This window comes from Cydia pomonella, chromosome 2 (genome assembly GCF_033807575.1).
Source record: "Cydia pomonella isolate Wapato2018A chromosome 2, ilCydPomo1, whole genome shotgun sequence".
Lineage (NCBI taxonomy): Eukaryota > Metazoa > Arthropoda > Insecta > Lepidoptera > Tortricidae > Cydia > Cydia pomonella.
This window is the reverse complement of record NC_084704.1, coordinates 7199296-7216793: the sequence shown is the minus strand read 5'-3', so window position 1 is coordinate 7216793 and position 17498 is coordinate 7199296.

The following is a 17498-nucleotide window of genomic DNA, read 5'->3' as shown; positions in this document are numbered from 1 at the left end:
GCCTATCTTCGAATATAATACTTTAAATACGCTACAACTTAATATTTTGTCGGTACAATCTTAAGGTTAACCTGCCTCGACCTCCACGCTAAGCATATCTTTTTTATTTATGTATTAGGCGACGAAATACATAGTGACATAAATAAATACATATTTACTTACTTTAATATATGCCTATGAAGCCGATGGTCCCGGGTTCAAATCCTGGTAAGGGCATTTATTCGTGTGATGAGCATGGATATTTGTTCCTGAGTCATGGGTATTTTCTATGTATTTAAGTATTTATAAATATTTATATATTATATATATCGTTGTCTAAGTACCCTCAACACAAGCCTTATTGAGCTTACTGTGGGACTTAGTCAATTTGTGTAATAATGTCCTACAATATTTATTTATTTTCCAACTCAGAAACAACTATTCATGTTAATCACACAGATACGTATGTCTTGAAAACGTAATAAATAAATAAATACCTACATTTTTTTTTAAATACTTCGTCTGCGTCAAACAAGCATACGACCCGCCTAAGCGGTTACAGTAGCCTATGGACGCCTGCAACTCCAGAGGTGTTACATGCGCGTTGCCGACCCTAACACCTCGCACCCTCGTTGAGTTATGGCAACCTTACTCACCGGTACGAAACCCAAAACTATAAGTAGGGTCTATTGTTATTTGGCTGCGATTTTTTGTAAGGTGAAGGTACCTCCCCAGTTGTGCTCTGCTCTAGACCAGGAATTATATGATATTATGAGATACTTTCATACAAGTCGACCTAGCCCCACAAGTAAGCTCAATAAGGCTTGTGTTGTGGGTACTACACGATGATATATACTTAAAATACTTCGATACCTAAATACATAGAAAATATCCATAATTTAGGAACAAATATTTGTGATGCACACATGCATAAATGCCATTACCAGGATTTGAACCCGGGACCTCCTGCATGGCAGGCAGGGTCAATAGCGACTAAGCTAGGAGGCCGTTTACTAAATATATGTAATATGACAAATGATTATGAATGATTAATTATGTTTCTAATAAGCTTTATATTTACATGCCACTTCTGTTAATAGCCGTATTGTCTATGGCATGTAATGTCTATCACGCTTTTAATATTTTCTTCACACTTGCTCGAAAAAGATCTTATTTCATGCATGTATACTGAAGGACACATGTCTTTGTCTTGTTGTTATCATTGTTCTCGCGGAAGTTATGGATAATGGAAAAAAAAGCTTATAACTCCCTAGAGAGTTGTGTCACTAATTCATACGACAAAAGTAGCTATAAATGAGTTATACTCTTAAAACTCTGACGTTTATAATTGCCCTATCTTGTACCTGCGGGAGTTATGGATTGTGAAAAAAATCTATAACTCCCTAGGGAGTTGTAGCATTTAAAATATTTGTACAGATTTTCAATCGTGGTTGAATGCTGGATACCTCTGTGCCTTCGATGCCTAATCTGTCAAAGAATGACAATATGGAAGACAAATGACTGAAATGTCACTCTATTTAAGAATTATTTCGCTTAAAATTTAGTTTTTTCTTCGCAAGTGTGATTTAAAATAATGTATGTGCGGCTGTCATGCATCTTAAGCCCTCGTTTGCAAAATTTCACTTACCCCCCTCGTTGCACAATGTACTATTATTTTACACCTTCCCAATAAATTAATTTACACTACAGCAAGTAGGTATGTAATATATTTGACTTTATAATTTCTCGTTCAGCAAGTTGGTAATGTGATTGATTGAATTTGATTGCTAGGTTGCTTTGCCTAGTGTTGAATTACATTAGCATAAGCTTCGTATGAGCATTACAACGATTGATTCATTATTAGCGAAAAGCGACTACGGACTGAGTGCCCGTCTGGCGGGTTGCTGGCAGTGAATGCGTTAAACTCACGAATGTGGAAGCTGACTAAAGTCTAAATGATTTTAATAACACATTGTGGAGGCGATAGGTGATGAGCTAAGTTTGCAGGGATTGTGATAGCCCAGGCGGTGCAAGTGTTATTTTAAATGTCAAAGTTCTATGAGATTATGATGTTTATTTAACACTTGGACCGTCTGCGCGGTATCAAGGTCGCATTTTTATTACCTGTCATGTTATGCATCAGTTTCGCACTTGCATACTTGTTAGAACGTGATAGGCATGGTGACAAATGATAAAGAGACTATCTCAGCCCAACTGGGCTATATAAATCGCTACCAACTTAGCTTGTACTGACTCTATTTTTAAGTGAATACGGAAGTAAAATTTAATAAGTATCTATGAATCATGTTTTCAATATATTAAAGTATTTGTATAATATTATGATACCGTTGTCCCTAAAAGATCCCTATGGGTCGAAGTGTATCCGCAAGGGCCCCCGGAAATTAGAAGATAAGATGATACCGTTGTCTGAGTTCCTACAAAACACAAGCTATTGTGTAAGAATGTCCTACATTTTTACAAGCTTTTATTTAGTTTCACCTGTCCCGTTGTCTGTCTGTAATCAAATCTTGCAAGTTAAATTTGATCCACTTCCCGGTTTCCGATTCAGCTGAAAATTTGCATACATATGTAAGTCGGGTGACAATGCAATATTATGGTACCATCGAGCTGATCTGATGATGGAGACAAGAGGTGGACATAGGAACTCTGTGGTAAAACAACGCAACCTAATTGTGTTTGGGGTTTTTAGAATTGGCTCGATGAGTATTAGTTGCCCGTGGAAAGAAAAGTCAGCGATAAAAGCTTGTACCAAAAATTAAATTTTTGCTAAAAACTTATTTTCTAGAAAGTGTCTCTCTGCAGGGTAAAGTGTACCCTTACAAGCTTTTATTTAGTTTCACCTGTCCCGTTGTCTGTCTGTAATCAAATCTTGCAAGTTATATTTGATCCACTTCCCGGTTTCCGATTCAGCTGAAAATTTGCATACATATGTAAGTCGGGTGACAATGCAATATTATGGTACCATCGAGCTGATCTGATGATGGAGACAAGAGGTGGACATAGGAACTCTGTGGTAAAACAACGCAACCTAATTGTGTTTGGGGTTTTTAGAATTGGCTCGATGAGTATTAGTTGCCCGTGGAAAGAAAAGTCAGCGATAAAAGCTTGTACCAAAAATGAAACTTTAGCCAAAAACATATTTTCTAGAAAGTGTCCCTCTGCAGGGTAAAGTGTACCCCCAAACTTTCAACCTTTCACACGTTAGCACACCAGTATTCTCCAATCGTCCGCTCCCGGACACTCCTCAACATTTTATTATTTTTTGCACCTGACTGCGACTTGTGTGCTGACAAAAATCATAAGCTTTTTAAAGATTTTTTACGCTATTGTGAATCAGCTTTTTAATTATTGTCATATTTATCATATAATTTTATTACCTAGCTTATAGCTCTATTACTACTTAATTTTACAGCGCATTGGCGCCTCTTAGCTGTAATGCTGTAAAATTGTATTTCAATAAATAAATAAATAAATTATCCGTCCAGACGGACGTTCTTGTGGAGAGAATCTCCTCAGGACACAAATCACACAATCACGGTCTGATGTCCGGCAACGGAAACAGAGCACGGATGCTTCGTACAGATGCCTCGTGGTGGTTAGTTATATTTATTTTGGCGGCGGGAGAGTAGGGAAATTAAATGCATGTGCGTATATAACGGGTTAGCACTGATTGACTAGCACGTTATTGTTTTACGCATTAGCAAAGTAATATTTTTGTTTTAAGTAATAAGGATTTCAGCAGAGTAACGCCTGATTATATTTATTCTTTTCTCAGGCAAAAATTTACTCACATTTTCATCAATTTTACGAAGATATTACTTTCATTTTTTTCACCCATGCAAGGAATAGACAAATCACATTGCATGAATAAATAAAAAAACTACCACGTCCGACTTATTTTTTTTACTGAAGCAGTTGGACGTGTCATAGTGATGATCAATATTGTATAATATTTATAACGTGAAAATTGACTAGACAGTCAACTTATTTAATCTACCTAAATGTTACAGAATAATATGTACCTTATTTTCATAAAGTTCAGTCAAGGTATTAAATATCGATACGGACAAAGTGCCAAAAATATGTACACATTTTCATAATGGGCAATAAGGGCGAGTATACATATTTTTGGCACTTTGTCCGTATCGATATTTAATACCTTGATTGTACCTATATTTTAAATTATTCTTTCAAAACAACTCAACGTAACATCTTTTAAAAGGAGCCATAGTATTTCAAATCTAAATGGGACTTATTCGAACGGTCCGGGCCCGGGACGAGGCTTCCGACTCGTGATGTTCTCTATAGAAAAGTGTCGGACGCCCTGGCCCGGGCCCAGACCGTTGTAGCGTGAGTCATCCTTTATCGCGCTCAATTTTCATTCGGCGTCGTAAAAACTATAAAAGTAAACGAAGACAAACTGCATACATTACTCCCTGAATGGGTAAAAGCCTATTTTCCATTGTGTCACAGTGGGCTGTTACGGTACAAAAGCAAGACCGGAATCGTTGTTACTGGAAACGACTGAATAAAAAACACTTCCGAGTTTTAAAACGTCTGGTAACTGGGTGGTTCTTTTTACCCGTTTAAGAGACGAAAGAGTATTTTTTAGTGTGCCAAGGATTATTGTAACTTATAGACTTAAAAATTCTGTTCGAGTAGTTGTTTGTATTCGCAATTTATAGTACTAGTTTCATGGATTAATGACCGGTTACATCTTCGCTGGTTTTCGAGACCGCTACCTAATATCCCTGCGAAGGGTTAGATATGTGTGTTTCGCGATTTCGGGTTTGGTCCCATAATAAAATTTGTTCAGTATGACCTTTTTAGCATTAAAACATTTAAGCACGTTCGTACTAGGAAAATACTTTATTTTACCCCGATGAGAAGCATTCTAGAGTACTGCTCACAGATATGGTTACCCATCTACGAAGTCCATAAGTACCGTATAGAAAAAATACAAAGTCGCTTTTTGACTCACTTAGGGTGTTTATCACATAATGGACACAAACTACGGTCGTATCAACAGCGTCTTAATTTCTTTCATGTTTCAACGCCAAGTAATAGGAGAAAAATGCTTGATATTACGTTTTTTTACACATTGATAAACCATAAAGGAGTGGATTGCCCAGAACTGCTTGCTAAGGTTACCTTTGCCGTTCCTTCGAGATTGCCGCGCCCTGATGGTGTTTGCAAGATGTTCAAAGATAGGCTAAAAATTAGCAAGCGTAAAGGGACCCATTAATTACCAGTTCGCCGGATGATATTGGCATGTTAGATATTCGCGATTGTCAGCTTTTGCGAATAACTTGTCAATCGGCCGATATCATATGGCGAACTGGTAATCAGTGGGTCCTTTAAGCTTGCGTTTTTAATACCGTGAACCATCCCGCCAAGAGATAACAGGGGTAAAAATAGTAAGTCCGGAAGAAATTACTGAGAGGGGAAAGGTAGCCCATTTAATGGTTTGTTGATAAATTCACGAGCAAAGGGATATATAGAAAAATAGTCTTGTTGTTGCGTATAAATTTCATATTCTTATTTCCCGCATTCTTCAAGTTCCCTGTACATTCAAATAATGGGAAGTATCCGTACTTCCAGCGCAAATATTTTCCGCGGCCCGCGAATAATCCTACTCGGAGAAGTTGAGAGCCGTTCTTAAGATTCTTCAGCCGTGTTCACAGTCAATAGAGGTTCAACTTTTCCTGTTATCGGCTCCTTGCTCCCTCGCACTGTTAGTGGGAAACTTGGCATATTTACATTAGTTTACATTGTTCTTGTTTAAAATGAGTGGAGCAGAAATATATCAGAGGTAGGTCAATACTTTAAAGTTTTTTGAAAAATACTGTTGATTTCTTGTGGTTTACTTACTTTAGGTATTACAGTGACGCAACGACCCAAAGTGAGTCCTGGCCTCCGACACGGGATCACGTAATGCCTCTCTGTCTTGCGATATCTCTCATCAGTCGCCGTAGCCGAGGATGAGCAGGTCTGTAGCTACTTCGTTCCAGCAGTACCTGAGACGTCCGATCTGGTCAATCTTGTGGTTTAAACCTTGTGTATTAACCAATGTATTAACTATAACCTCTTGCATCGAATGATGGCTCCTATGACTGTTCGTTTTTATAGTAAGCGTCACTAGAACTATTTGTAGACATTTTTTAAAAGTTTAATAGATAAATTGTTTATTTCAGTCCATCCCAAAGTAGCATTTCAAGCTGTTTAAAAGCTGTATTTAAATGTATTTGTATACTATTAGCTGTACATTTAGGCTGTACAAAGATTGTATAAGCGCTTATACAACCCTTATAGGTTAAAAATGGGCCCTAAATTATAAGTACACAGCTTACCGTCTTTTAGAAGCTGTAGACTAGCTGTAGAAGCAAAAACACAAGCTGTATTAAAGCCGTATTTCGGTGTTAAAGGAAACCTTAACACTATAAGTAATGTCTTATAACTATGTTTAAGAATATGAGATTTAAATAAGTTTCTGAAAAAGAATTACAAGAGAATAAAAATCATTAGGAAACTAAAATGTTTTCTTGTTCACTGTAATAATATTATACGTGGATGGAAAAATTGGTAATTTGGTGTTTGTATTTAAGGTTAGAATAAAATGAAAAAATCAAAGGCTAAAGTCAATTTATTTTAGCTGGCGATCATCACACCGATTTAGATTTAGCTAACATTTGCAAGTATTTCTTTAATTATATTTTAAAACATGTTTTTTTATCATTGTATAAAAAATAGTTTCAAAACGATATTGACAGATATTTTTGTACATCAACAAGTGCCAATTGAAACTTAAATATAGCCTACACAGTATACAGCTTTAACGATAGAATTAGCTTGTAGTGTCACCCAACTCTTCAAGTTTTAAAACGGAGCTGACAGATACTTTTGTGCATGAACAAGTACCAAGAGACACAATACAGATTCTATATAGCTTAAACGATAGAATTAGCTTGTAGTATCACACAATACTTAAAGTGTTAAAATAGTGATTTTATATTCTGATAAAACACCCCATGCTTACGCAGATCTCTCTTTACTGATTTTATACAGCTTGAGCTGTGTAATTACTGTCAAATACAGCTTAAATCTTTTCGGGCACTCTTATACGTTCCTTAAATTACTCTCAAGTTCTAAATTGGCTGGGATATTGATGTTGCCGACTCTTATATGTTACTTGAATCCGATCCACATTTTTTTAGTTAATCAGTTTAACTTACATCCTAGGTTAGTACTTATATAAATCACTTATAACAATTAACTATTTACTACACTAATATTAATGCGTGCAGAAAGGAACATGGGACAAGATGGGTTATTTAGCCCTGCCTATCACAACCTCTACCCAGTATGTTGTGAGGCGGCAATCTGAACGTTCGGACAAAGTCCTCAGGAGGCTATTGCTACTTCTACGCACGCGCTTACATACATTACATTTACTTAATAAAAATAGGGTAAAAACATTAATATCATTTTTTTGTTAATTAAGCCCAACGAAAGGACATTTGAAGGAACTATCATTAATATGACAGAGAATGAAAATGTTTCATACTCGCGTCGAATGATAGTCCCCACCATCATTCGACGCGTGAGATACCTAATATGATTCTTTCTCCCTCCCGTGTCATAGTTCGTTTATGACGTCGATTGTCCGCTACTTCTAACTTGCAAACAAGTTTCTACTCGTAATAACACTCGCAATGTCTGGGCTGTCAAAATCGCTGCTAACTTATCTTGGTTTGACTCCATCAGAATGTTGATTATGATGGGGCCAATATACCTAAACAAATAAATTATCCGTTAGAGTTGAATAACGAAGGCAGATAACAACCTAATGAACGTATATTTGTATTTGTATTTGTATACATTGTAACTAAAATGGAAGATTGTTAACAGAAGCATTTTGGTGATAATAGAAAACAGAGTGTGCACTAAAAATATCCCGGCATAAATAAACATTAATAATGGTTTGAAAGGTGTGCACTTACTGCTCCGCTGCAATCTTTTACGAGAAGTTTCCGCAAAATGTGTTAAGGCTCTGGTGTTTACATTGTTTTCATTATTACCTTTTTATAAAATTGTTAGGTTGTCTATGTATTCTCTGGCTTGCCAGCTGTAGGCAGCAAATTTTAAAAATGTAGGTGCGCAGGATCGATACTCCTACCAAAGCTGGCCTGTCAAAGTTTAAATTAAATGTACTTACTACTGCTGTTGCGCAGCGACCCGAAGTGGATCTTGGTCTCCGACACCAAAGACCGCCATGCTTCTCTCTCCAAATCCGTTTCTGATGAAAAGGAAGTCTAAGTTTTGTGAAAGTTTAATTGTAATGACGTAAAATTGAATTAGGAAGATTATGATAATGCCTTTAATATGGTCAAATAAGATAAATATTAGAACTAGTCCTAAATTTATTTTTTATCAATCCAACTTCATCAAGCTCACCAACTCTACAAATATTGAATGATTTAGGGCAACTAAGTAAACAAATCTAAATGTAGAAATCTAATTTAGAAATCAAAAGTGGTCGCATTAAAATATCCTACTATTTCTAAGTAACTATTTGAAATATTAATTTACTTAGATAGATAGATAAATCATTTATTGGGCAGCTGCAAAAACACACAATATTAAGTTTAAAACATCATAAAGAACACAAATTATTACAGGAACAAAATAAAAATGGCACAAAAGAAAATTGAGACAACAAAATAGGAATAATTAATAAACAATAAAATAAAATAAAAGTACCTACCTACATACTGTGTGCGTTGCAGCAGGACAAAAGGGTCACAGCTCAGTGATACTCTTCACTCTTTCGAGGAAATAAAATGAGGGTATGTGTGTGTACTTTAACAGGAGCTGCCCTTAACTCAGCGGAAGCTCATTGAATTTCATTGTGATTTGTGGTCAATATCAGTAACCGACAGTAACTGCGCAACGTAGCGTCAGACATCCCGTAAACTGCTACAGAGTTGAGCAATCTAAGAGATTGCACTGTTCCTACTATGTAATGCTAAAATGAGAAAACTTTTATGAACAGCCGTATCCGATATGACGTAAGTAATTATTTCTTAAGAAAACTTAGCTCCTAACGAGAACTCAGTTGCGAAAAGTTGATTTCAATTAAAGGTAAGGTAAAAAATGGTTAAAAAGTTTCTTTCATCCTTCCAGTTGTGCCTTTCGTTTTATCTAGAGATTATTTTTAAGTTAACAGTCGGGCATACGATGTGGTTCATAGCACTTTTATTATTAAATCTATCACGTCGTCTGGATATCCATGTAGAAATTTCACTTGTGTTAAACACTAGAGATGCCCCGAATAGTAGTTTTGGCCGAATACCGTATATTCGGCAAAATGGCCAAATAGGCAAAATATTCGTTCGTATGTTCGTTCTATCAAACACAGCCCAACAGCAGTTTACTATTGTATTTTTCTACATAACTCTGTAGTGTAGGTACCTTTTCAATGAACATTTAAATCTCCGGGAATTTTCCCGTTCCGCCACAAAAGTTCCAAACGGAAAGAAAATCTTAACATTCACTGCCAGCAACTTGCTAGGCGGGTTCTCTATTCGACACATATACAGAGTGGAAAATACGTGTTATCGGTTACGCTTGTACCGAGTAGCTCGCGCAGGCAATGAATGCGTTAAAACTAATCGCGTACCTAGTAGAGCTTTGTTAGCTAGTGGCCTACATATTAGTCACAATAGCTACCTAGTCTTTACTAAATTACAATACGATTTGTTACCAATGAATCCACTTTTTATTATGCATTTATGCTGATTTAAACGAAATGTTTTATCGTGTCGATGGCATGGTGCGATATACTGTCGAACGCTTTTGTATAATCTACGAACGCTAAGTAGAGGGGGAGGTTATGTTCGTAGCATTTTTCGATAACTTGGTTTAACGTGTGCAGGTGGTCGGTGGTAGACAAGCCGGGGCGGAATCCCGCTTGTTCGGGTGGTTGGTGCAGATCCAGCTGGCCCGAAATGCGGCTTTCCATAATTTTTATAAATATTTTGTAAAGATGGGACACAAGGCTAATGGGGCGATAATTACCTATATCAGCCTTGTCGCCCTTCTTATGCAACAGGATTATGTTTGAGTGGCACATATTTTTTGGAAAAGATTGAGTTTCTATAATTTTGTTAAATAATTTACAAATGTGTGGAATTAATGATGGCTCCCCAACTCGCAATGTTTCAGTTGTGACGCCATCCTCACCCGCGCTTCTACTGTACTTCATCTTTTGAAGTGCCAGGTGCACATCATGCTCTGTAATTGGTGGGATGGTGCTGAAACTAACGTCTTCGATTGGTGGATCTTGAGTTCGGAGGGGATCAGAGTAAAGAGCCTTATAATATTCGGTAGCAATATTCAAAATTACATTCCTGTCTCCCTGCTTAGTTCCTCTGCTGTCTCTCAAGCTAGTTACCCAGCTTTGCCCCTGTGATGCACCTTTTTTTGCGGCCTTGAGCGATTTGTTTTTTGTTAGGGCTATTTCTACCAGTTTTGTATTATGGTGTCTGATATCTGCACGGATGCTACGTTTTACCATTTTATCTTTTGCTCTATATTCTGGACTATTCGTTTCGAAGTGTAAAGACTGTCTCTCATCTATAAGTTTGATTGTTTTTTCGGTTAGTTTTTTATGTTTGTTTTTGGTTGATTTTATTTTATTGCTGGCCTTTCTAATACTGTTAATTATATGGTTATACTGACTATCTACGTTATCTTCTTTCTGGTTTTCCAATACATCAAAATAGTTATTCAATTCTAAATTAAATTTTTGTTTGTGCACTATGAGTGTATCTTTGTCATGTCTCCTTATTTTAGTTTTTAAAATCAGTTGCTTGCGATAAATCGACTTGTTGAAAATTAATATGGCACGGAGTGGTCGATGATCGGAGCTAAATTTTATATTGTTTATTGTTTGGATGTTTTTGACAATTTGGTTATTGGATGCAATTACATAGTCTATTTCATTTCTAGTGCGGGAATTCGGCGATAACCAGGTCCACCTTCGGTGAAGTTTTTTGAAAAAATAACTATTGCTTTTCAAATGCAAAATTTAAACAACATCCTTAATATTTTGTACGGGAAATGCTATACCTTATACAATTGTATCTTTTTAATAATGTTCCAAACGACGAAATTCGTTTCCATGTATCTCGAGTGCAACAATATATTTTGGCTCCAGTTACACCTGTTTTCCTGTAATTAAATTAAATTAAACACCTCTTCCATTTATCTCTTGATTATCGAGTCTCAAAAACTCATTTCCACTCGAGTAAGTGTCAACAGTCCTCGCGTTTAACAAGATAAGAAACAAATTGTATCGGACTGAAACGAAACTGTAATACAATATGCTCGCAAACTCGAACAAAACTACTTCGAGAGAGTCGACTTGAAAGAAAGTCTTCAATTGACACAAAATAAAATTGTCTTCGTTTGAAACGAAATGGTCATAAAAAGGGAAGTCAAGTTGTAAGAGGTGTGTACTAGGTATCTGCTGAATTAGGTGTTAACATATAACTATACCTATAATTGGTTAGGGTAAGTAAAAGGAGTATGTATACATATAAAATATGTAGTTCCTTTTTATATATTGATAATCAACGTAGAGCCTACTACATGGTTCGATTCGAACTTTAATATACGTCTGAAATTTACTAAAGATACGATATTGATTGGATATGTCAGAGTCAAAAGTGTTTGAAGAAACGTCACTTTTGACATGACATATCTAATCCATATATATCGTATCTTTAGCAAATGTTTGACGTATTTCAAGATAAGTACGTCGAATCGGGCCGATAGTCATTTTACAGTCCGCTCAAGCTAAATTATCAAGTGTAGTGTATTGGACTTTCATGCCCCTGCCGAGACGAGCAAAGCGAATTACAAACTATCTTTACCTACCTTTTCTCGAAGCGATTCGTCGTTTTTTGAACCCTCATATACATATTGAGTGTAGGTACAAAGGCGAATCCAAGAAAATACCGTTGTGTTTACGGGCATAAATATGTAGACAAATATTACAAACTTTTGTCAGTAGGATGTTAACGAAATGTACTTTCTAAGATGAATATCTAATCAAATAGCTGCTTACTATTAATTTCTAGCAACTTTCATCGAATAAACTTTGATTGATTTCAGACTTTTATTTATATCAGTGCCAAGATGATACCACAAATTATTCACCCAATTGCTCAAAAGTTGCAGTTATATTACAAGTTTGAAATTGCATAGATACATCTTTTTTATATTGAATTTAATGTTTCTTCCGAATAAGCTCGTGCTGCCATACCACCTGCATAATTCATGCCGCGACAATACCGTGTTAAATAATTCACGCGGCTTGACCGCTTCCGATCTACTATTCAGCCCTAACAGCTTTCAAATTGTTTTGGTTCGTTATATTTGATTGCATTTGAATATATTATGAAAGAAAACAATAGAACGCTCGCAAATAAAATAGGTTGTCATGTATTGGCGTCAAACTAAGCCAGGAGTGCAAGCCAAAAATACATTTGGAAATTTTTGGCTGCTAAATTGGGATTTAGCACATTACATTCAAGATTTACCATTATTATACATTTTATTTAACTGAGACATTGAAAAACAAATAAATATAAATATTGTATCAAAACTTATAAACTAAGCTCAACAATAATAATTGGAATTAATAATTATTAGAAGAAAACCCTAGACCTAAAGTAAAATAAAAACTCACCCCTCGGCAAGGTGCCGCAGATTATTTTAAATATTATTGTGTGACTCTGTTACCTATCACTTTTAACATAATTATACCTTTAATTACCGGTCTAGTCTAGTGACCCTGCCTATGAAGCCGATGGTCCTAGGTTCGAATCCCGGTAAGGGCTTTTATTTGTGTGATGACCATAAATATTTGTTCCTGAGTCATGGATGTTTTCTATGTATTTAAGTATTGATATATTATTATATATATATAGTTGTCTGAGTAACTTACAACACATACCATCTTAGCTTACTGTGGGACTTAGTCAAGTGTAAGAATGTCCCTATAATATTTATACCTATATATCTATAAAGTAAAAATATTCCTTCCCTTCTAACCTTATTTACATAAAATTTTCGCAATAACTATTTCAAGTTGAACTTCTTAAATTCGATTAGTGTATTCCCACATTTCAAGCGAATAATGCGAACAGATGTTGAAATTTTATTTGAAGTCGTAGCCAGAATTTCGATTTTAACAACATTAAATTGGCGATGCGTGGCTTTTCTATATTACGCAATGTTCGAAGTATTTTTTTGTAAATAACTTACATTGTTATTAGGTATAAAGTACCTTTAAAGTACAATTATTTGTGGGTTTATGTTGGTCTGAATTTATGCTATGCTTATTTTACAGTATGATGTACCGCTCGAAGCTATTGCCTTTATTTTATTGATAGTTGGGGAAAAAAAACCTATGTTAGGTATTTAAAATAAGGGTATGCGCCAGGCCACATGTCCAAGTGTCCACGACACGACGTCGCAAACCCCACGTCGCTGCGCGGCGCGTCGTGGATATACGAGTCTATATTCTCTATCTCTACATGTATGTTTATATTTAAGGTATTGATGTAGTAGTTATGATTATATTTATATAATATATTGTTGATTTTTATAACAATTATATTATTTTTTTGTAAATTAATTGATATACAAAACTAATTATGGATTTTACCTTATCTTCTATCTAAATATTGGTTACTTATATGACGTGATATTTTTCTTAAAAGCTCTTCAAAACATGATAGATACATTTAAATATACTCATAAAATTTGTTTACTTGTTGCCACTTAAATTCAACGTCTCAGAAAAAAAATCTTTTAAAATCTTCATTGATTGTGACACAGCGCGGCACCAAAAACGGTGCGACTGTTTCGTAAAATCTCCACGACGCGGAGCCCGACTCCGTGAATTTCTGCAGCGACGACGTGCCGCAGTGTGGACCCTATTTTCTGATAAAACCATGGGCTACGCAATGTAAATGCATTAATCTACAATCAGGATGTCCAACATAAAGAGTTTGTGCATAAAATCAAACTTCTATTAAGGAATGTTTACGCGATGCTGCGCTGAGCGTCAAAGGTGTCATTACAAAATCAAATACAGTTGGGTAGGGCATGTTGTCCGAGAATATTGTATGTGAATTAAAATGTGAACGAAAAAGCGCGTGTCATCCGTGTGTTCGATGAGTGGTCGACATTTGGAAGATTGCTGGTCACTTGGATAAGATTAGCACGGTACAGGGACAAATAGCATATTTTAATATGTGGCAGAGGCCTATGCTGATAGTGATTTAATTTAAATTTTATTCCCCGGTTTTCGGTCCCCGGCGTGGTAAATATGTTTTTCAGCATAATCCTAAGAGTCTATAAGTCTATACCCATTTTCCCGCAAAACTGTAAAAACATAACAACCAATAAAAACGTCTTCCATATCTTTACGTTCGTTGTAAACCGGACTCGTAAATACTGCAGTGAAAATAAAAACCGATTGCTCTCGGTGTGAAACTGCCTATTCTATGGAGGTTGCTGAATTAAATAATGTTGTAAGCGCTATTCTCTGTACAAATCTAGCGCTAGTAGAGAACAACTCATCAAAAGAATCTGACACAGTTTGATTATAATAATGTTGAGGGTTTCGCAAAAGTATCTGCCATAATCTTGTTTTACATAATGTATCCCTTTTTGTAAACCTATGAAAGAATGGTAGATAGGTAGATATTTTTGAAGTGTAATAAATCTCATCCACTGCTATTGGTACTCAGCTTCGTATTTTTGATACTTAATCTTGTATAGTAAAAAGTCATGCACCTTTTTCTTTTTCAGAATAGATAATTCTGATACCATTATTTTAGCTAAGAAAAGCCTAAGAGGTCTTTCCCACTGACGTCCAATTTTATGCGGGTACTTACGGTTTTCTGCAGGATCCCGTTTAAGTAGTATACGTGATAATATACCTCAGTAACGTTCACACGAGCATTCTGTTTACAGAAAACCGTACCTGCAAAAAACTGGGCGTCAGTTGGGAAAGAGCACTAAGGAATTAATGTCATAAAATTAGTGATAGTACTGTTTATTTTTTGTGTCTATACTCAGACTCTTAGAATAATGATCACTGTGTACAAAATCTAGATACAAATACCGTAATGATAATGATTCAAGAAAATACAGTTAGGTACCTAAGCACATAGAGGCGATCTATGTCTATGTATATTATGTACTAGATTGTTAACCAAGGGATGAAAGGTACTTATCTCTGTCGAGGTAGTAGCTCGAACGCAGTGAGAGCGCCAATAGTCCGAGATTGAAATGGTGCCTTTCACCCGAGTTAAACTCTCCACTTTTCATTTCGAATACGAGGAAAGTAAAATACATGTGTATTAAGAAAAACATGAGTATGTATAAACTTTTATAGTATTCCTTGACTTACTTGTACTTTCAATTAACCAGGTATCGTGATTTATGGAATATCAAAATGAAAATTTTACTACAAATTTATTTTACATCAAATTTTAATTGCTTATCGTATTATAAAAGATAAAAAATACGGAGAGAGTAAAATGCTCTAGTGCACAAACGTATCATTTTCTGCACACTTTTTAAAACAACAACGTGGGTCGTTGTCGTTTCAGAGCATGAGTAATGAAAAAATATACAAAGCCAAATTGCATTACGACCTTTCATCCTTCGCGCCTCAATGTGAGGTTTAAATCTCTAAATGGGTCGTAAAGTTGCCATTTGAAATTATAGGCTCGTACGGAGCAATAAAAGTATTCAATGGGTCCTACAACAAATGCAGCTATTACCAGTAAACGATGGCAATAGTCTGCAATAGTAAATTGTGATAAAGACAAGTTTAAGACGAAAGTGGAGGACCAGCGTGTATTCATTCGCCTTTTCATACAAACGTAGTCCTCATTTTCCTCTCTGGATATTAACATAATTGAATATATTTTGACACAATTTGTTGTATATCAACTACAGCTATGCCCTTACGTTTGATTTTTTCAGAAGCATTTAAAATTTGGTATGAAAACTGTTTTCCGGTCTTAATTTTTACAATCTATCTCCAAAGTGGCCCTGACGTGGAAGATGCCCGGAAAACGGAAACATGGTCGCCCTAAATTTACTTGGCGCCGTTCCGTGGAGCAAGAGTTGGATGTATTGGGGATGGGGTGGGAGGAGGTTATGGCAAAAGATCGAGACAACGCAAGAAAGATGACAATAGGAATACCCAATTAATATAGTGCCACATGGCAGTATCTCCGCCCAAGTTCGAACAAAAAACTGTGAGATACTGCAGTATCTATCTATATTAACACGCACCCCTTCGAGCTACTTTTTTGACCACCGTAACTTGTTTCAGTATAGCTTTAATTTTACTGATCTGGCAAAAAACTGATTTAAACATTCACGATTGTTAGGTACGCATTATTATTTACAAAAATACAACTTATTCGAAACGTCGGAGATAATCTTAAAACTTAACTATACGCGATTAAGTCCAGTTTTCCTAAATATCAAATCTGGAGTGTACCTAACCTTTTGCTTCACACCCGAAGTGCTGAACCTGGCATCGTTGAAGACCGGATTCATTAAGCCACACGCCTGAGACAGTCCTTGGCGTAAATCCGATTATGTTCACGTTTGCTAGGGGGTTAACGTGTCGATGGCACAGATAACGTACCATATCAGATACAACACTAAAATATACCTTTCCGAATCTAGGACTTGCCGGCCGTGCTCAAAACGTAGCAAAGATTAATATTAATTTTATATTTCTTTTTATTGGTGTATCTGCTGATGCCAATGCCAATCAGGGTAATGTGTTTATCAGTCTATGTATGTATGTAAGTTTTTTCCTGGCGTTCCACTCTAGAGACCTAACGGCCGATTTTGATGATTCTTACGGCAAACAATTTGTCTTAATTGTCCAAGTGTCAGTAAAGACATGAAAGTAAGAAATAAAGAATATGGCGATATTGGCAACAATAAGATGCCATTTGGTGAAAAAGAAAAGATGAACATACACTACGTCGAGTGTGGTAGGTTTTCAAGCGTCGATTGAGAAACTTTTTGCTGGAGAATCCATTATATTCAATTAGTGAATTTTTTGACATAACTGTATAATTTATTTTCGCATATTTGACATTGTTTTTGATTCTTGATTCTATTTAATAGGGTTCCGTAGCCAAATGGCAAAAAACGGAACCCTTATAGATTCGTCATGTCCGTCTGTCTGTCCGATTCTGTCACAGCCACTTTTTTCCGAAACTATAAGAGCTGTACTGTTCAAACTTAGTAAGTGGATGTATTCTATGAACCGCATTAAGATTTTCACACAAAAATAGAAAAAAAACAATAAATTTTGGGGGTTCCCCATACTTAGAACTGAAACTCAAAAAATCTTTTTTCATCAAACCCATACGTGTGGGGTA